Raw genomic sequence first — 21,075 nt, 5'->3', positions numbered from 1 at the left:
GATCAGTGTGGTAAAGTGCGAAGGGCTGGCGAGTGCCAACCATCAATGACCCTGGAGCTGGCCAAGGGGGTAAGCCCTGCCTGCTTTGACTTAGTGCCTTGCAGATCGAGGGCCACGGCTTGGATATGCCCTGCAAGGTGTTCCTCAGGTGAGGTTCACCAGGCTGCAATGGCATTGCAGGTAGAGAGTGGACTAATCCATCTTCTCTGTCCTTTCAGGAGAAAACAGCCCATAACATTGAAAGGTTGTGGATAGGCGGAGGGCACCCAAACCTCCTCAACCAATCCAGATTCGAGCAGGATGCCTTGGAGCTAGAAAAGTTCCATGCACCTCAGTCAACCAGCCATAGAATTGCTGGGGTGTCAGATGAAGGTAAGAGTGCAGTGCACTGAGGTGAGGGTTTCAGATGGTGCAAACATTCTTGTCATTGATGGGAACCTCAGAACTGGATTCCCCATTAATCATTGAAAGATGATGGCACCATGATGCAGATCTCCATTGACTCACCAAGTGTGGCTGACATGCACAGTGACAGTGTGATGACTTGAACTAATGACATGTTGTTCTCCCTTAGATTTGCCACCGTGCACTCAATCGCAGGGCTCTGAAGAACTACCTCTGATGCCAGAGGACCGCCAGGCTTCACATGCATCTGTATCACACCCACTCTCTGAACCAGGCACCAGTGTGGATATCAGCACCTCTGGTGGACGTTAGATCCTCAGCTAGAATATTGGAGCACAGCAGTGAGGGCACTTGAGGAGCAGGCAGACGCAGAGAGTGTCCAGGGCGCCGGCAGTTGGAGGACTGCTGGAGACCAGGACGATGCTCAGTCAAAGGCAGATGATGAGCCTATGGGGTCATCCATTAGGTGGCAGATGCTAGATGTCCAGCAGTATGTGCGGGAGGATCTGGTGGAGATCCACGAGGGTATGCATGCCATGGTCTCTGTCCTGGAGGAGTCCATGCCGACCATGAACACTGTGTTGATCCTCAAGGCTGAGCGCACTGCCTCCTCCATTGAGAGAATGGTGATTCTTGTAAAGAGGCAGCTCCATGGGAAGAATCAGGGGTTCCTGGGTTTGCGCTCGGCCCTGCAAGCCCTCACACAGACAATGAACTCAAGTGGTCAGTGCCAGTGTGGGAGATGGATAAGGCACCCAGTAGCCCAGGTAGGTGCCCATCCAACAATAGTGAGCAGGGAGGTCCAGAGTGACCTCAAGGTGCACAAGATGCTTGTTGTCTCTATGGGCTCAGGGTGCTCTGGATGATATCAGCATCGCATCCGGCCCTCTGCCAGTAATCGTGGCATCTGATGAAGCTGCGATGACTGGGGAGATGCAGCCGGGGCATTGGCTACTCCCTCCCAGGAGGGGCTAGCACATGCTCCACTGGCTAAAGGACAATGGCTCAAAGGCGGGGCAGGGGGCACCAAGACATCGTGTTAGTAAACATAAGTTTTAGCACCATGAGCACAAGAGAGACTGGCCACAGGTGAGCTTCTGTTGTGTAATGTTTTGTTACTAATGTTTACTGATCTGAGAATGAAGGCCAGAGAAGGTGATGCTAATTTTTTTGGATTGTCAAAATGAGATAAATTTTGTTTTTGTTGTAATGGTCTGAGTATGCTTCACCTTTGTATTTTTTGTGTAGGGTATGCCAGTGTGTAATGCTGGACGCGAGTAGCTCAAACATTTTTGCAGAGGCACCGAGTGGACTTTGGGTTCAAATGAAAGAGTCCTTTCAGACATCTTGGATGGAAGAGGCAGCCCTGGCATGAGGTGGAAGCAGATCTTTGGCAGCCTAGCTGAAGGAGCATCAGATTAAGGCATCCCTAGTGTCCCTGCCTCCCTGAAGGATACAGAAATCTGCCTCCATGCCCTCAGCATTCTCCTCACCCTGTTCCACTTCTGACTCACTATTGGATTTGTCCTTTGTTGTCTGTGCAGCTTGATCAAAATCCTCTTCCTCCAGTGTGTCCCCCTTGCCAGTGTCAAATTGTGGAGAGCGCAGCATTCAACCAATATCAGTGACATCCACTCTGCGGGGTATTGTAGTGCACCCCCTGTACACTTCAGGCATCAGAAGCACATCTTCTGAAGACTTATGGTGCTCTCTATCACTTGTTGAGGCATGACTCCTATTATAACACTGCTCTGCCTCTGTTCTTGGGTGGTGGAGAGATGTCATAAGCCACCTTTTCAACTCATAGCCCTTGTCACCCAGCAGCCACCCATCCAGTCGGGCTGCATCACTGAATAACCTGGGCACCTGGAAGAGACTCAGGATATAAGCATCATGGGATCTGCAGGGGTACCTTGCACAGACTTGCAGAATCTGCATCTTGTGGTCACACACTATCATCAATGTTCATCGAGTGGAATCCTTTCTTGTTGATGAAGGCACCCGGCTGACCCATTGGCTTCTTGATGGCCAGTCAATTGAACCCTGGATGCGGGGGATCCCAGCAATCGCTGCAAAGCCTCTGGCTTGCTCAGCCTGGCTGGCCTCATCCTTACGGTAATGAATAAATGTCATTACCTGCCTGAACAAAGCTTCTGTCTCCAGCTTGAAGCAACTGTGGACAGCTGATTGCGACACTCCACACAGATCCCCCACTGACCCTTGGAAAGGCTGGAGACATAGAGATTGAGGGTCACCGTGACCTTCAGAGCCACTGGCATGGGGTGTCCACCCACACAGTTGGAACTGATCTCAGGCCCAGTCACCTGACAAATGAAGATCACGGTTTCCTGGGAGAGGCAGAGCCTCCTTCGGTATTGCACCTTGGACATATTGAGGTAACTGCATCGCTGCTTGTAAACCCTGGCAGCAGGAAAGTGGCATCTTCTGTGGCCCCTTCTGCCTTGGACTACCTGCTGGCCATGCACGCCTTGTGCCTGCACCTCTCCTCCCCCAGGTCGCTTCCCTGGAAGCTGCTTTGGGACACCCGGCCTCCTCTCCCTTCTGCCCCTCTCTTCTTCCTCAGTGGAGGTGCCACCAGCGGAGACCACAATCCTCATTACCAGTGTCACAGATGAGTGTCTGGAAGGTACACATTGTCAAAATCCTTCAGGGACCTTTGAGTCACCAATGAGTCCTGAAATGAAGCCTAGAATTGTTAAGAATGAAGCTCAGAATGAAGATGAAGCTGTCAAGTTCAAATAAGCAACCAGCAGCAAACTATCTCCTAAGCTCCTCACGACTCACACTGGCGATGCTGCTGACCCTTTTTATCCCACCCTTGGATGAGGTTTTGCAAAATGTGTGCTGCCTTCCTGCCCATTTTCCCCATGCGACGAGTGAGAAATCGCACAGGAAGCGTAAAATCGAGTTCAGTTAGGTTTTTAATGGCCTTAAGTGACCTCTTAATTGATGGCAGGCACGACTCCAACTCTTGCGTGCGTCTACTGACATAAAGATTGCACTTGTGCGGGATGACGTCGGGACACTCACGCGATGTCTTCTTGTGCTATTTTATGCCTGATCAGGTCGGGCACTTGCCTGCCCAAATGGCGTAAAATTCAGCCCATGAACATATGAATTAGGAGCAGGAGTAGGCCACTCGGCCCCTTGATCCTGCTCCATCGTTCAATAAGATCATGGCTGATCTGAATGTAACCTCAAACCCACAATCCTGCCTACCTCCAATAATGTTTCACCTCTTTGTTAATCAAGAATATATCTAGCTCAGCCTTGAAAATATTCAAAGGTTCTGCTTCCACCACCTTTTGAGGAAGAGATTTCCAAAGACTCACAAACCTCTGAGAGAAAAATTTTCTGCTCATCTCTGTCTTAAATATTTAGGGTGGTATAAAATTGAAAGAAAATGTGCAAAGGTTAATTATGGACCAGAAGACTTGGAAAATTTTAGATATTAGCAAAGGATGACTAAACAAATAATAAAAAGGAAGACAAGAATACAAGAGTAAATTAGCAGGAAATATAAAAACAGACAGCAAGAGCTTCCACAAGTATATAAAATAGGAAGAGAGTAGCCAAAGTCAAAGTTGGTCCCTCAGAGGAGGAAACTGGGGAATTAATAATGGGAAACAAAAAGATGACAGGGACTTTTTATTAATCAGTCTTCCCAGTAAAAAAATGCAAAAAAGCATCCCAAGAACAGCAGAAAATCAAGAGGCAAAAGATAGTAAAGAACTTAAAAATTGCTAGCACTAGAGAAAAAGTACTATATAAACTAACGGGACTAAGGGCTGACAATCCCCCTGGACCTGATAGCTCACATCATTGGGTTTTAAAGGAAGCGGCTGCAGAGATTCATTGTTTGTAATCTTGCAAAATTTCTTGATTTGTGGAAAGGTCCCAGTGGATTGGAAAACCACAAATTTAACAATAATGCTCTAAAAAGGAGGGAGACAGAAATCAGGAAGCTATAGGCCAGTTAATCTAACATCTTTCATTGGGAAAATCTTGGAATCCATTATTTAGGGAGTAGTAAAAAAATCATAATACAACAAAGTCAACATGCTTTTATGAAAAGGAAATTGTGCTCAACACATTTATAAGAGTTATTTGAGTATGTAACAAACAGAGTGGGTAAAGGGGAACTAGAGATGTATATTTGGATTTCCAAAAAGCATTGGATAAGGTGCCATATAAAAGGTACACAAGATAAGTGTTGGAGAAAACACTTATGGTGTTGGAGAAAATATATTAGCATGGATAGAGGATTAGCAAACTAACAGGAAACAGTGAATCAAAGCAAATTGGCCATTTTTAGGTTGGCAAACTAACTGGTGGGGTGCCATGATCTAATGCCATCCGTCCAATTGGCAAAAGTCAGTAGATTGGGAAAGTAAGCAGTATCTTGAGTGGACAGGTTCTGTGACGACATGGCTAATCTAATAATGGTCATTTTTTTAAAACTTGGTAAAACAACCAGTTTTCTTTAATCTCTTCTAATTAACATATTGTGGAATGGATAAAATGTTCAGGTGTGGAGTATTTAATATCAGCGATCTTGCAGGATGATCTTCTCATCCTGTATGTATTCTATGACCAGGATATCACAGTCAGCTCGCCGACGCATAAAATGACGCAGGATGACATCGGACGGAACTCCTGATGTCACCGCGCCCCATTTAAATTTTCAGGCAGGCGGGGGCTCAGCAGAATCAGCTGTGCGCCCACCAACCTGTCAATGGCCAATTGAGGCTATTGACAGTCATTAAAGCACTTAATGGACCTGCCCTTCCAACCTTAAGGTTGGCGGCAGGCTGGAAGCCCTGGCAGACATTAGAAAAAGCATGAAACCTCACCCACAGGCAGGATGAGGTTTCATGCAGGTTTTAAAAAAATGTAATTGAAGTGTATTTAAAAATGATGGACTTGTCCCAACTCATGAACAGTGTCACATGAGGGGACATGTCAGGGAATTTTTTTTTTCTATTTTTCAGATTTTTTATTGTAGAGCCCATCCCCCTGAGGCAGCACTTAGCCTCAGGGAGATAAGTGTGCTTTTTTGCACGCATGCGTGAAAGAGGAACCCCTCCCCCCATCCGCACAGGGAGCGCATAGCACTTCTGTGCGGACTCCACACTGGGCTGGCCTTAATTGGCACATAAAATGGCAGCGCACCCCCAATTGGGGGTGCCAATTGGAGGTGTGCCTCCACGTGCCCGCTCTTAAACTTGCTCCCCGATGGGGGGATAATTCTGCCCTATACCTGAGAAGCAACTGAGAACTGTTGTATCTGAAGAAAGAAAGAGAGAAAGGGGTGTGCAGAGGATATTTAGTTTTGGCTTAATTAACAGATGTTTTTCCCTATATGTTGCATGCATTGCTTTGGCATGCATTTTCTTTTATCACCATATGACTTAAGCTATCTTTGCAAAGACATTAACCATTGTCATTGATCTTTCATTATCTCCATACTCTGTCGCACCCTAGTAAAACAAATAGCTCCACTGAAGCTTAGATCATTTTGACTCTTCATTAGATAATTTGTCATTACTGAACATTTGGCTGCTAAGAATATTTGTGGAAGGCACATAAATTCTTTGCACTTTAAATAGGGTGTTAAAGACACTTCCTCTACCAGCTGAACAGTCGTACATGTGCTGTGAGATAGAGTTGAATAATTGCTTCAGTAAAAGTTTAAAACCAATCCATTTTAGGAACTTAAATGGATAAACTGTTGTGCAACAGACTCCAAAGAAACATTGTTGATTTAATCATTAAGGTACAATTACAGTATGCCAAATTGGCTCCTTCTTTGCTTCAAATTTTTTCAGGCCCAGTAGTAAAAAGCTTATATAATCTGGATGCATAGATGGAATCTGGGTGAGGGCCTTGTAATGCCTCATTCCTTACTCTTGCACCAACTGTCAAAAACTCCCCAGAAGAGTGGCTTCATGATACGCCTCCAAAAAATTATGATCGGGGGTGGGGGGGTGGGGGAGAGTGTGCAGGAGGGCAGCACAAATTATGATGGCATGTGCCACCCTGGTGTCCAGCGTTGCTAAGGGTTGCGTTGGGCAATATAATCGATCAAAGCATGGTTGACTGAATTACAGAAATCACCCTAACGAGAAAGAATCTCAGTTTTGATTTTAAATTTGTCCGCCTGCGTCTAGCAGTTATTGCCTACTGGATCCAGCTCTTCAGCAAGAACACATTCAACTTAAAGGGAGCCAGCATTTAACATTCAAGTGATGGTATTGGGAAGAAAGAGGCTGTTTGTAATGAACAATTGTCAGAACTTAGCCAAGTTTTGCCTCCTAGCATTCCACAGGAATATTGGAACTTGACTTTAAAAAAGCCTTGAGATGAAACACAGGTACATGAATTGACTTCTTGAGTATATGGGTCAAGAGACAGCAGAGGCAATCACACCACACATGTGCATCTAGCTAAGATTTAAATGATTTGTCTCCACCATTGAACTCCTGTGATCAAACTGTGGAATGGTCTGTAGTACGTACAAACCAATGAGCTGTGGATTTCAGTATGTATGGGTGGACACCTGCAACTTCTTGCAAATGCTAATCCCAAAAACTGTTTATTAGCGTGAAACTCAGTCACCAATCTGATGATGCTGATAAACCAGAACCTTCCCCATAGAAACACCTTCAGGTGTTAGTGGACTATTCATGAACTCAGGATGTGGAATTGGTGCAAGGTGTAAGAAGGTACAATTAAAAGCGATATGGGGCAATCATTGTTCAGGGTGTAATTTTTCACTGTAGGAAATTTGTGTTGACATACAAGAGCAGCGACTTGCAAGGTTAATTGCTTGAGGAATTGATAAGCTGCACACATGGGAACATATTCCTCTGAATGATCAACAGGGCTGGTGCAGTTCACAAGTTACAGAACAGTGTTTGCAAGCATTGATTTAACTTGAAGGGAACATGGTATTGATGTTCGTAAGTTATCGGTAGTACAATAAACTGTTAAAAACAATATTGAGGTGTACTGAGTGACTCTTGACCATATTCTCCACCAGGACAGGTTCAAGTCAGACTTTCGAGTTCAGAATATGAGAGGGGAGATGTGGGTTCATCTGCCTACAGATTTTGTGGCACACATTGTGGGGCCTGATAGGGAAAAATGGAAGAGAGTATTTTTTAAAAATTCATTCACGGGACGTGGGCTTCGTTGACTGGGCCAGCATTTATTGCCAATCCCGAGTTGCCCTTAAGAAGGTGGTGGTGAGTTGCCTACTTGAACCCGATACAGTCCATGCGGTGTGGGTACACCCACAGTGCTGTTAGGAAGGGAGTTCCAAGATTTTGACCCGGTGACAGTGAAAGAATGGCGATATAACAAAACCAAATTTTAAGAACCTAATTTCAATAGGTCAGTAAAGTGGTAAAGAATACATTTTACATGGTTGATGATGGGATTTGACCTGGAGTTTGGAACATTTGGTGTGAGACCCAATGTGTAAAATCGATATATTACAATAATGTTGTAAGCCTTTCTTTTTCTGTCAATTTTATTTGCCATGCAATGTGGCATTAAATTAAATTGAAGAGGCAACCTTTCACCCCTGATTTCACCTCCACAGGCCTCTGCAAGCGGTGAGGAGCCTTGAAAAACTGACTAATGTATTTATAACTATATTGCCATTAATCATTGTATTCCATGTTCTAAGATAAAGTTAGGTAAAAGATCAGTTGCGCCTATAATCAAATGCTGTTCATCTCTGTGGTTACTTCTGAAAATGTTTGTTACTTAATTTCGTCCCCATCTTTTAATCATTAAATTGTAAAAGTAGTTTTAACTTAATTTCACTATAGATTTAACAAAATTGTTTGAGTATTGAAAACTTACTGATAAAGCATCATTTCCCACGCTCCTTGCTCCTCAATCCATTTCCAAATGAGAATAGCCCTCAGCACTCACCCACCCTCACCCTCCCACCCACTTCCCATGTCTCCTCCATGCCCCTTCACACTCCCCATGCATCGTTATATCCTTATGCTCCTCCATTCCCCCGATATCTTCCATGCACCTCCATGTCCTCATATTTCCCATGCGCCCATGTGTCCTCCATGCCCACTCACCAAGCATCCACTAGGTAAAGCACCCATGAGCAATATAATAACTCTTGCAATTCTTTAGAAATGCTCACGAAATTAAAAAAAATGCATTCAACTTTTCCTTTGAAAAAAACTCCCCCCATACATTTTTATACATATGTCTGTCAAACACAGCCAGCAGGATAAACCTTTAATCCTGTCCAAATAAACACACAGGCATTGAAAAAAACACTTTAAAGAAAGATACTGGGCTGGATTTAACATGAGCAATGAGAGACTTGCCCATCAGTTAGAGAACAAGTGGGGACCCCCAGTCACTTCTTTGGGGAAGGTCCTGCTAAATAAAATGCTTATCAGACACTTAACAAGCCAGTGTTGAGCTTTCCTTATGATTTAGGACCTCAGGGGTAGAAATCCTCCTGCTGGCCAATCATACACCAGAAGTTCTCCATTGTTGGCAGTGCCACCGGGAACGGTGGCTGCTGCCAGTAATTTTCCAAAGACTTCATCAGGGATCGTCACTGGATCACTGGAGACAAGTGAGTGATGGCGTGATGCACATCACAGTGAGGGTGAGGGGTGGGGGGGATCAGAGGCAAATTTAGGAGGGTGGCTTTCAGCACATCCATTCCAATATCAGGTCCCTCAATTGGACACAGAGTACCTGACAGTGAGGGATACCTCTGTGGGACAGTGGCCAATACAACAGAGTTTACCAGGCAACCTTCAGGAGGCAGAGGAGAGCTGTGCAACTGCCATTTAATCCCAAAGCCACTACTAAATTCACATGGGCTCAGGGATAATTGGTGTCAACTGGCTCATTCATGAGCCTAACTGACATCCTGCCATGAGTGGGCAAGTTTCTCGCTTAGGTCCCTTCCCGTCTCTAAAGTAATCATGGATGTTTTCACACTGCCAGTAGACTGACCCATAGCCTCTCTCACAATTAATTGAGCCCTGCTGCTATATTTCTTCTTGCATTGGTCTGGTTTAAATTCCACTTAACATTATTTCAAGCTAATAAGACTGTTGATTAAAGCTAACAGTCCCTTTTGCAATTGTATAAAGAGCATTCCCCCCACCACCACACCCCGCCCCCCACCCAACCCCCAACAAGGCCAAATGCATTTGTCATTTTTGGATCTCAGTCAAGCATGTATAATGAGGCCATCTGTTAAAACATGTCTGGCCATTCAGCCTGCTTCTGTTGTTAGAGTTGCCAGATGGCCTCATTATGAATGCTTGCTTGAGTTCCAAAGCTGACTAAAGCATTCAGCCTTGGAAAGTGGGTCTGATAGCTTTGCTTGATTAACAGTTTTATTAATTTTTAATAACTTGAAGTTATTAAATTTTTTGAAGTTGTTTTTCAATGCCCATGTGTTTATTTGGACAGGATTAAGGGTTTCTTCAAGGCAACTTCACTGACTGTATTTTAATGACGGTTTTATGAGAATGTTTTGAGAGGAACTTCTTTCAAAGGGATTGTTAAATGCTTGATTGTTTATTTTTTGTTCATTAGCATTCCAAAGATCAGTCAATCTTATATGGCTCATTGATTCTATACCTATTGTATATTGGAAGTGTGCTTGAAAGGCTCAGCAAATGTCAGGGCATTAAATCAATGTGAAAATCAAACCACAGGGTCCCCTACGTGTAATAATATCTGATTCTCTATATTGTAGAATGCAGAATCCACAGGAAAAAAAAGGACTCTGATGCATTTGAAATCTTACATGGTGCTGGCCAATTTTGTAATCTTTATCTTTTAAGCACAAAGCGTTATGATAAATCACTACATTGGAAACATATCTAAAGCTGTACAAAAACTTTAAACACATACAAAACATACAAAACCAAAAAACACTTTTTAAGCTTACTGTTAAAAGGTTCCTGGCTCCAGATTAGGGTTTTCCCATGTTTCAAGATGCCTCTGATGAGCAGTAAACCACACCTCAATTCCATCAAAATTGCAGGGTTTGCATGCCCACCCCCTCAATGGAGCTGGCAAATGGTCCTGCATTCATGCTTGCTCCCCTTCTCTTACCCCATGCTGGCAGGAATCCTGGAATTGGGTCCTGCCCTCCATTCTTAAAGACTTTCAGCCTCCATCCTGATGCTAAAGGATTTGGTAATGTGGCTAGCTCAGTTGGTAGCATTCTTGCTCCTAAATCAGGAGGTTTTGGGTTCAGGTCCTGCTTTGGTGTGTGAACACAAAAATGAAGGTTGATACTCCAGAACAGTACTTCAAGACTGAGGGAGCACAGCACTGTCAGAGGTGTCATCCTTGGATGAGATGTTAAACTGAGACCCTATTCTCTGCTTGGGTGGGTATAAACTCACAATTTGGAACTTACATCGGGGCCAAGTGGAAGTGATTGTGAGATGGAAGGTCAAGTTAGGAAGCCAAACAAAAATAAAACTACAAAATTACACAACAGATCTTTAACATTTGTTTCCTCAGTAAAATTAAGGGCTGGACTGAAAATGTGGTAGGTTTACTCTTATAAATAATTGTACAACTTGAGAAACATGTTTTACTTCAGTTTACTACAGTTATTTTTGATCTCATTTTTAAGGTTTTCTTTAGATTACAACATCAGCGTAAAATATGGAGGGCTGAGCATTAACAAATATGCGCATTTATCAATTAAGTCATCCGGAAAAGAAAGCTTCACTTACTTCAACTGAGAAAATACTTCAGTCTCGTAAGTGCATATGTTTGTTGGGAGAAATGTTCTAAAGGTGGAGTTTGCACTTACGTCTTTGTGCAATTAGCACTTCCATAGGTCTTAACAACACTTCCATCATGTAATTTGATCAAACTTTTCACGAAGTTCTGAAACAAATTAACACAAAGTATTTCATTACATTCAAATATTGTTAAAAGTACAAACGTTGCATTTTTACTCATATTCCTCGGAAAACATTTTGAAGTGTCAGAACGATCATGTAGATAAATACAGCATCCAATTTTGGACACAGCAAGATCACGCAAGCAGCAACAAGATGAATGAATTGTTGTGCAGAATGTCGGAGCTTCTTTAGGGAGCGTTGTTTATCAAGACGTCAATGGAACACCTTGTTCTACAACTCTGAGATGTTTAACAGGGAGAATGAGCCTCAGTGTAACATCTTATACAAAGGACCTCGTCTCCAATCATGCAGAATGCACTCAATATTGCAATGCCATTCAGCCTAGCTTTTATGTTCAAGTCCAGGTAAAGGTCCCACTGGGGCTTATTTCGGCAAGGGGGTGGAAACAGATACTAAGTAGTTGCTATGCTAATAAGACACACCTGTTTCAAAGTCAGATTTTAGGCTCACAGTTATGCCTTCAAGCCCTCAAATAGACACCTATAGATTAAGCACTCAAGCGCTAATTAGAAGCAATGTTTGTGGGGACCATATATGGACTCCATGTGGCCATTTCACCAAAGGAATCGGGTGCACTGGCTGACACAAAGTGGCAGGTTTCAGAATGTCTCAGAGTCCTGAGTGAGGAGGCACACAGGTTTCCATATTTGCTATTGTAGGTTTTAGTGGAGGAGTTCCAGACGAGGAGGGAAGTACCCTCTCATCAACTTTAAAAAAAATTTAAATAGAATAAAAAAATCAGCCGGGCCTCCACTGTGAGGGTTGGTGGGGGAGGATTGGGGGGTCTCTCTACAGGGTGGCCTTTTGCTGCACCTACATCCAGGCAAGTAGAGAGGGTCTGTAGACATACCTGGAACACTAGCACCCCAGCCTGCTGCTGGGTGGCTTCCTCTAGGTAGCTGAACTGCTCACTGTCGTATTGGGAAACTGAATTTCAAGTGGAAAATCCCTCTCTACCTCCCTTAATGGTTGTTAACAGGGCTCTTAATGAACCTAATGGCCACCCGGCCCCATGAGGTGGGCTGCCTTGCTGGGCCCTGAACCCCCTTCCCCCAAAACAGTTGGCGCTGGGAAAGGTGTTGGGAAACCAACATCCCAGGTTGGCTCTGGTATTTTCTGGCCCCACTCTCCCCCATTCCTGACTTTGGCCCGAAAATCCTGCACCGCCCCCTCATCCCACACACCTAAGAGACTCTTTAGCACCATGAATGTCTGGGGAAAATGTCCCAACAATTTTTTACCCAGAATTTGTTGAGGTGCTGCTCTTGTGGAAATGTGGTGGAGTGGATTTATACCCTCTTGTTACTTGCATTCCTGACCACAGCCCACTTTGCAGGCTCAGAATGATTTACATGTTGTGAGCAGATGCCATGCTATTTACATTGCTAATGGGATGATTGCTTTAGGTTGGGGAGGGGCATGCAATGTAATGCCTTGCTGTAGCAGGAAGTAGTATAGGTGGGTGAACCTATACCTTCCCTCTTACACTTCAGGTTCAAGTAGACCTTGATCCTAATCCAATTTACTAACAAATTCTCCTGTTCAAAGGAGAGGGGTCTGACACCTCTGTCTGAATTTTCCTTTCTAGGTGCAAAGAATGTAGAGTCCTATGCCCTATTGATACCACATAATCTATAGATAAAAGATTTTGCAGTTGCGTTACACTATACATTTCATTCCCCCTGTAAACAAAATTAGCAAATCCACTTCTTCCAGATGTAGATTGCAAAAGACAATAAGGTCTCAGCCCTGCAAATGCGCATGTGGTTCCTTCATGGTTATGTAATCTATAGGGACAAATTACTGTCACCTTCACTTGCTGACACCCCACCAGGTCCTTGGGAATCCACCTATATGCTCCACTTGCGGCAGCATTATAGGCCACATAAGAAGCATTGTGTTGTTCTCTGTTACTATTTACATCACCTCCAATACATGCACAACATTTCCGACCCTAAACATGGGATATCCCCCATGGTTTGGAGTTATGAGAGGGAATTTCATCGCAGTTCCTAACCCCATGTCATTAACAAGGCTATCAGACCTGTATTAAACTACTTGAACCTTATCAACCTTCTCAATTTGTATATACTCATGCTGGGTGAAATTTCATGATCTGTCACTTATGTTAAATGTTCATGGCTGGTTCAATAAGGTACATCTCCCTCTTCTAATTCCTCCAAATTATGGCCAGTTTGTTCCATCAACCAACTCCTGTATATATATCATGCACACAGCATTCTGAGCTGCCTCTGCGCTAGCATTTCAAGCTTCTCTGATGAGCTGATCTACTTCCCTAATGGCATGTAAAATAGGATTAGTATGTTTTGTTAAATGGTGGATCATTATTAGGTCCTCATAGTTGCTGTTGCGCTAAATTATTGCTAAGCTGTAATATACTTTTGATTTGCTCCTTAGCCTTTCCTTAGCCTTAGCCTTAGCCTTAGCTTTCCCTATTCATTGTTACTTAATCTAATCTGTTAGAAGCAAATCCTGCCATATGAATCCCGTCACTATATCACTGAGCAAACTCCTTTTCTCCCCCATTGTTTGTGGGCTTTGGGTTGTGACCACTACATTTTCCAAGTCTCTCAAGAATTTCATCTTGGCTCTGATGAAATTCCATCACTTAACTCAATTTCCGATTCCAGATGTTATCGGCATTATCCCATTTTGTGCTGATTCAAAATTTGAAACCCACTGTTCATCTCCTCACTCAAACACATAACCTCCTGCAAAACTCTTTAACATTTTTATTTGGTAGAGACGTAACGACACAGTGAAAAGAAGTGTAGAGAACATTGACACTCAACATTTCAACATCCTGACACTAATTCCACACACCCTTATACTATGCTTACAATTCTCACATTTCCTAACTGACATCCTACAGATGTACAAGTAAACTTTAATCAAAAGTATTTTAAATCTGCATTTTGGGCGCATACTCTTAAATTGATATGGGCACACACAATGGACAAATTTACACTTTCATAATGGATTTTACAGGGCACCATATTCCCTGTTCTCTTGCAACTGGAAGGTTAGTCATCAGCCTGCCTACCAGAAACCTGGCTATGCACAGCGATATTACATTGGGGGAGCCTTAATTTTTTCAGAGTGGGACTTCCACAGACCACCACCCCCCCACCCATCTGGGAGGAAGTTCTGCCTTAGAGAACTGCCAGTCACTCAGGTTGTTCCTGCAGCGCCAGGATTGAGCAGTACTTACTGCTGGACCTACAAGCAGTGTCCGAGAAAGCAAGTTGATAGAGCCCAGACTGAAACGTTACTCTGGAATTTTGGATGGGCCTGACTGGCAGATCCCAGTGAGTAGGGAGGACTGGGTTTGAGAGGCTGTGTGGGGCTGGGTTAAAGTGGGGTACAATCTTGGGGGCATGCATCTGATTGGCACAGGGGACCCCCAATGAAGGTACAGCTCCCTGCAACCCACACAGTGAAAGCAGTTGGGCTACTGTCCTTGCTTCCGCCTTCCCCTGCCACAAGTAAAATAGTATCAAGGCAGAATGAGACCCTTACATGGCCACTAATTGACCACTTAAGGGCCTCAATTGGCTTAAGGGTGGACAGGCTGCTTGACGCCTTCTCAGCCCACTGTGATATAGGAGGCAGGTTGGGTATGAGTGGGAAGGTGGTGAGAAGGCCACCTGCTTTATTATATGAGACTCCCCCTCCCCCACCTTCAAATATAATGGTGGGGGCTATAAATTCCAGCCCATAAACTCCAAGTGCCAAATTTACTATCCCCTGATCTTAAGCTCCAGGTGAAGAAAATTTAGAGTTTGAATTGGTTTAAAACCTCACCCATAATACAAATAAAAAAACAATTTCAAACAACTTAAAACATCTAATACCAGACCACAAAGGGTTAAAGGGGAGTGCACAATAAAGTTGAGACATACAAAAAAAAGCATTCAAACAAAAGAATCAACCTTCAATCACACATACTCACTCAAACTGAGCAAAGGGCTGTCGTTTGCAAATTAGGAAGCTTCCTTACACGCTCTCTAGTTGCCTTATCCTTTCTCACAGCATTTACACTTTTGCTGTGGGTTCTTTTAACTTTTTCCTTTCCTTCCTTTTAAACTGTTTCCTTAGCCAGGCAGGGCCAAACCCTCGCTGAGAGGCATGGAGATTTGTTTCTCCATCCTGAATCTATACTCTGATTGGTGCTTTTAAATCTTCATTATCTCTCTCAACTATATTCACATTTTGCTTCTAGCTGTATACTTCATCCCCAAAAGTTTCAATTTCCCTTCGCTTATCCAAACACTGATTCTGTAAAGGCTGTTTTTAGCGCACCATTTCTCCTTTCGCGTTTTGATGTTTTCTTGTTTCTCTTCCATTTCTATTAATATTCTACTCCTGGCTACTTCTCAGTCATTCGCCTTTCCTGTACACTCTTCAATTTCAGCTTAACTCACCCCTCTTTCAGGGGCATCATCTTGTCACACACTTTGTGACCGCTTGGACACGTTGTCCCTAAAAACCCATACCTAACTCTCCCATAGAGGCAACCCTTAATCAATTTTATTTGTCCCCTTGCTCCCTACTCTGCACCTTGCTCCTGTCCTGCTCCTTCTATTTATCCTTCTCCTCAAACCTTTCTTCATGTCGCCAATATTCCTGTGCCAAATGTTGTGTATTTTGCTAATATACCAACAACGAAATGTGCTGAACCTATTATGGCTCTTTCTCTGCCATAGGTGTTTCCTCACATTCCCAGCTTCTTTCAGATGGTCGAATGCAGCCACAATGCCTCATAACCATCACTCTTATAAATGTAAAAGCAAAGAACTGCGGATGCTGGAAATTCAAAACAAAAACAAAAATACCTGGAAAAACTCAGCAGGTCTGACAGCATCTGCGGAGAGGAACACAGTTAACTGTATTCCTCTCCGCATTTGCTGTCAGGCCTGCTGAGTTTTTCCAGGTATTTTTATTTTTACTCTTATAAAGTAACTTCTTAGCTACATATTATTTTACTGCCCTTGACATCAAGGCTGCATTTGACAGAGTGTGGCATCAAGGAGCCCTAGCAAAACTAGAGTCAAAGGGAATCAGGGGGGAAAGCTCTTGACCAGTTGGAGTCATACCTAGCACAAAGGAAGATGATTGTGGTTGTTGGATGTCAGTCATTTCAGCTCCGGGACATCATCACAAGAGTTCCTCAGGGTAGTGTCCTTGACCAAAACATCTTCAGCTTTTTTTTAACTCATTCATGGGATGTGGACTTCACTGACTGGGCCAGAATTTATTGCTCATCCCTAATTGAGCTTGAGAAGGTGGTGGTGAGCTGCCTTCTTGATTTGCTGCAGTCCATGTGTTGTAGGTACACCCACAGTGCTGTTAGGGAGGGCGTTCCTGGATTTTGACCCAGCGACAGTGAAAGAACGGCAATATACTTCCAAGTCAGGAAGGTGAATGACTTGGAGGGGAACTTCTAGGTGGTGGTGTTCTCATTTATCTGCTGCCCTTGTCCTTCTAAATGGTAGTTGTCGTGGGTGTGGAAGGTGCTGCATAAGGAGCCTTGGTGAATTCCTGCAGTGCATCTTGTTGATGGTATTGTGCATCGGTGGTGGAGGGCGTGAATGTTTGTGGATGTGGTGCCAATCAAGTGAACTGCTTTGTCCTGGTTAGTGTCAAGCTTCTTGAGTGTTGTGGGGGCTGCACTCATTCCGGCAAATGGGGAGTATTCCATCACACTCCTGCCTTGTGTCTTGTAGATGGTGGACAGGTTTTGGGGAGTCAGGAGGTGAGTTACTTGTCACACGATTCTTAGTCTCAGACCTGCTCTTGTAGCCACAGTATTTATATGGCTAATGCAGTTCAGATTCTGGTCAAGGATAACCCCCCGGATGTTGATCGTGGAGAATCCGGTGATGGTAATGCCATTGAACATCAAGTGGCGATGCTTAAATTCTCTCTTGTTGGAGATGGTCATTGCCTGGCACCTGTATAGCAGAGTATGCTACTTGCCACTTGTCAGCACAAGCCTGGAAATTGTCCAGGTCTTGCTGCGTTTGTACATGGACTGCTTCAGCATCTGAGGAGATGCGAATGGGGCTGAACGTTGAGCAATCATCAGTGAACATCCCCACGTCTGACCTTATGATGGAGCATGTTCTTGTGACCATAGTTGACACTACAGAATTGCAGGACTCACAGTCTCAGGTTGTTCCCAAATGGGTTCCTGCACCCAGAGGCCAGCCACAGCACTCCTCAATGCCTTACAGGCAGAAATGAGCAGCTTCCTTCCACCTCCTTTGAGGCAAAGGGGGTTGGGGGCATCACATAGAAATATTCAGAAGCTCAAGGCATCTTGGCAAATTGATCACTGATCACTTGATCAAGATGAAAGAGTCATTGCTGCTTCCAGGGAATTGTGCACACACATGGAGGAATGCGTTATTGTGGTTGCACACAAACTGTACGTTGATGGAATGAAATAACTTTCTATTCATATACCTGTGCACCTCCTGTGATGGTGCTTTAATGGTGATGCGTGTACAGTCTATCACACCCTGCACTTGTGGAAAGCCAGCTAATGACACAAACCCCATTGCTCTTTGGGTCTGTGACTTCACATCGGTTAGGAAATTAACATGTTCCCCAGCCCGAGCAAAGAGGGCATTGGTCACCAACGTTATGCATCTGTGGGTGGCTGATTATGAGATACCGCAGAGATCTCCAGCAGAGCCCTGGAAAGAACTGGCAACAAAAGGTTATGTGCCACAGTAACTTTGGCTGCAATTGGCAGGGCATGGGCACCAGATATTCGAAGCGTGAGGTCTGCCTCCAACATAACACGGGTGCCTCTGACCATATCCCGACATATTCAAAGCTTTTGCCTACACTGCCTTTCAGTCATGTCAGGGAAGCTGAATCTGCTCTGCCCCTTCACTTAGAGTAATATCTCACCGTCCTCCTTCTTACTGTTCTCTCTGGGGGCTCTGCCACCTCATGCCCGGGTACCCTAGCTCTAACTGCATGCTGTTGCTGCCGCCTCTCCTCAATCTGCCATATGTGGGAAGGTGCTGCAGCCATTTCTTTAACCTCCTTCCTTCCTAGACTGCACACTCTTCACGCAGTGAGACTGGCAGTCTGTAATGTTGCCCATCTGACTGGCGATGCAAGGGATGATGAAGAGGAGCCCACATGAACATGCCCTTTCTCTTTTCCAGCCACTCTACCCGCTCTTCCCTGAGGCCAGACAACAGCCTCATTTTTAGAGGCAAGTACAGCTTTTAAGCAGCTGCGTTAACAGCTATAAATGAGGATTACAAACCTTTACCTCAGACCTTCAGAGCTCCTCACGTCTCCAGCACCAACTCGTGGACCACATACTGTGAGTGGAGGATATTTTGGGAGTTTAAATGGCTTGGCTGATTCGTAAACATCACGTGTGTGCTTCATGCCCTGCCCCCTTTTAAAATTGGAAAGCCGGAGAATGAGGGCAGGACTTCTGTGTCCGGGTCCCACCCGACATTTTTTTCACTTCCAAGGTGTCTCCATGATTCCATGAAAACCCAACCCAATGCCAGTGAAGACTGAGCTGTAGAAAACTCCTCTCACATTGATGTTTCATTTCTGCATCTTCTGAAGTGCAATGCTTCAAACTTTCTTAATTATTTGTAAGGTATCTTGGCTAAAGCTTCTTGCACAGATCCCATTGATCTGTGGAAGATGTGTGAGTGCCAGATGGTCTATGCTGCAGCATCCTGTGCTGGGATTAACTGAGAGAAATACTCTGGGCTCCTGGTGGGCCAGTAACGGTTGGACTTCCTGCCAGGGGAGCTCAACGTTTGTTTGGAGCACCACCCACCTCCCCTATCTTGAACATGGTCACCACCAGGTGGAGCTCTCTGCCATCAGGAATGGCGGCTGTCCTCTGGGAGCCATTGCTCAAGAATATACACCTCTGTCAGTATGGGTTTGTGTGACTGACAGAGGAGAGGGCTCAAGTGACCACGGCTGGGACGTACTGGTGGGCAGAAGAGCCAGCTGGATGCTGTTGGAAGTGCTGGCGTGATACAAGTCCTTGTGTGACATTCAGTTTGCGGTCAATGCTATCGAGAATCTTAAAAAAATGTGGGGCCCCACCCCAACTGCACACAAAGTACCGAGGTGGCTGAAGCATGTGGAACATTCCCATCCAAGCTAACTCTCATTCAGACAGAATTTCTCATTTGTGCCAGACCCTGAAACTCACCCCCCACCCCCCACCCCACCACCCCCACAGCCACCTCTCGGAATCCCCTCTGTGCCATTCCACTCTGTGCGGAGGGATTTCCTGTCTGGGCTGCTTTGCACACCCTCCTGTTTCCTTGCCCTCATTAACCCTCTGGACACGCAGTAGCCTTCTGCCCTGCTATCTGGAGGGTTTGGGGCACCCTGGGGGAAGGCTCTCTATGTGGGAGTCCTCCCTTCGCCCATCAGGGATTTGGCATGGAGGGTGTTGCACACAGCGAGCGTCTGCTGTTAAGTCCAGTCATGGAATCCCTGGTCGCCTGTAATTTCCATGGCCTGGAGGTATCAGTGTTTGGCATCTATGTAGGATGTGCAAGATTGCAACCTCAGTCTTACATTATTTGAGGGGACTGCTTCTCAATTCTTGATACTCTTCAGTCCCAAACTTTTGATCTTCGGCCTCCCGGTGCAGAGCAGAACAGGCAGTTTGGAGGACCTCCTCATGGGACTCTTCCTGGGCCTGGCCAAGATGACCATGAACAAGTCCAGGCAGCGTGCGGTCGAGGGGAGTCATTCGGCTTGACTGCCTACCTCAGTCTTTGCCTGCTATATCAGTGCCCTGATGCCCTCTGAGAGGGAGTATGCGGTGTCCGTCGATATGCGTCAGTCCTTTGGCGATCATTGGGCTCCAGGGGGATTGGAATGCATCATTAACCCTGGAAATGTCACCTTACTTTGATCAGCCGGGACCTTATTAAATAGCAGAGCAGACTCAAGGAGCTGAATGGCCTACTCCTGCTCCTTGTTCATATGTTCGTATGTTCAATTAGCTAAGCTTGCTTTAAAGCTCAATTTTTTTTTTTGTTACATTATATTCATGGTGTCCCTTTCAAAAGAGGAATAGCTCCTCTTTATTAGCTACCTTTTACTGGGATCAAAATAGTACACATACGAACAGACTGAAATTGTGGTGGCTGGGTTAGTAGTTGCACGTTTGTACTGAGCATCTTTGTAAATAAAACCCTATAAAAGTGTATAAAGATTGTCAGCAGTTCCATCCTTCACCATTTGGCTTTCTGGAATACAACAAGCTGAATTACCATACAGCACACGTTTGGAATACTGGAGGTAAGATTTGGGGTATTTGTCACCTATAGAGGACTGTCCTGCCTGAACAGTTCAAAGATATCCAAAATAATCAAGGTTTGCATGCTGCATAACCTTGTAGTACAGAGAAATAAACATTCAGCAGGATAAGGAGGTCGTCTTCAGCAATAGGTAGAGGAGAGTAATACAGAAAACATGGACAAAACAGAGGTGTGGCTATGCAGTTTCACTGTCATTGCAAAGGAGAAAGCAAGATATATTGGGTAATATATACATAACAAAGTACTTTTCTAGCCAGCTATCACACTTGTTCTGCCTATGGGATATGCTTTTCCTACTTTCTAAATTAGTGTTGCATGTATGCGCTCCTTGAGTG

The sequence above is a fragment of the Carcharodon carcharias genome, chromosome 6 (genome assembly GCF_017639515.1).
Source record: "Carcharodon carcharias isolate sCarCar2 chromosome 6, sCarCar2.pri, whole genome shotgun sequence".
In the NCBI taxonomy this organism is placed as follows: domain Eukaryota; kingdom Metazoa; phylum Chordata; class Chondrichthyes; order Lamniformes; family Lamnidae; genus Carcharodon; species Carcharodon carcharias.
The sequence above is the reverse complement of the archived record's forward strand: the minus strand, read 5'-3'. Positions refer to the sequence as shown.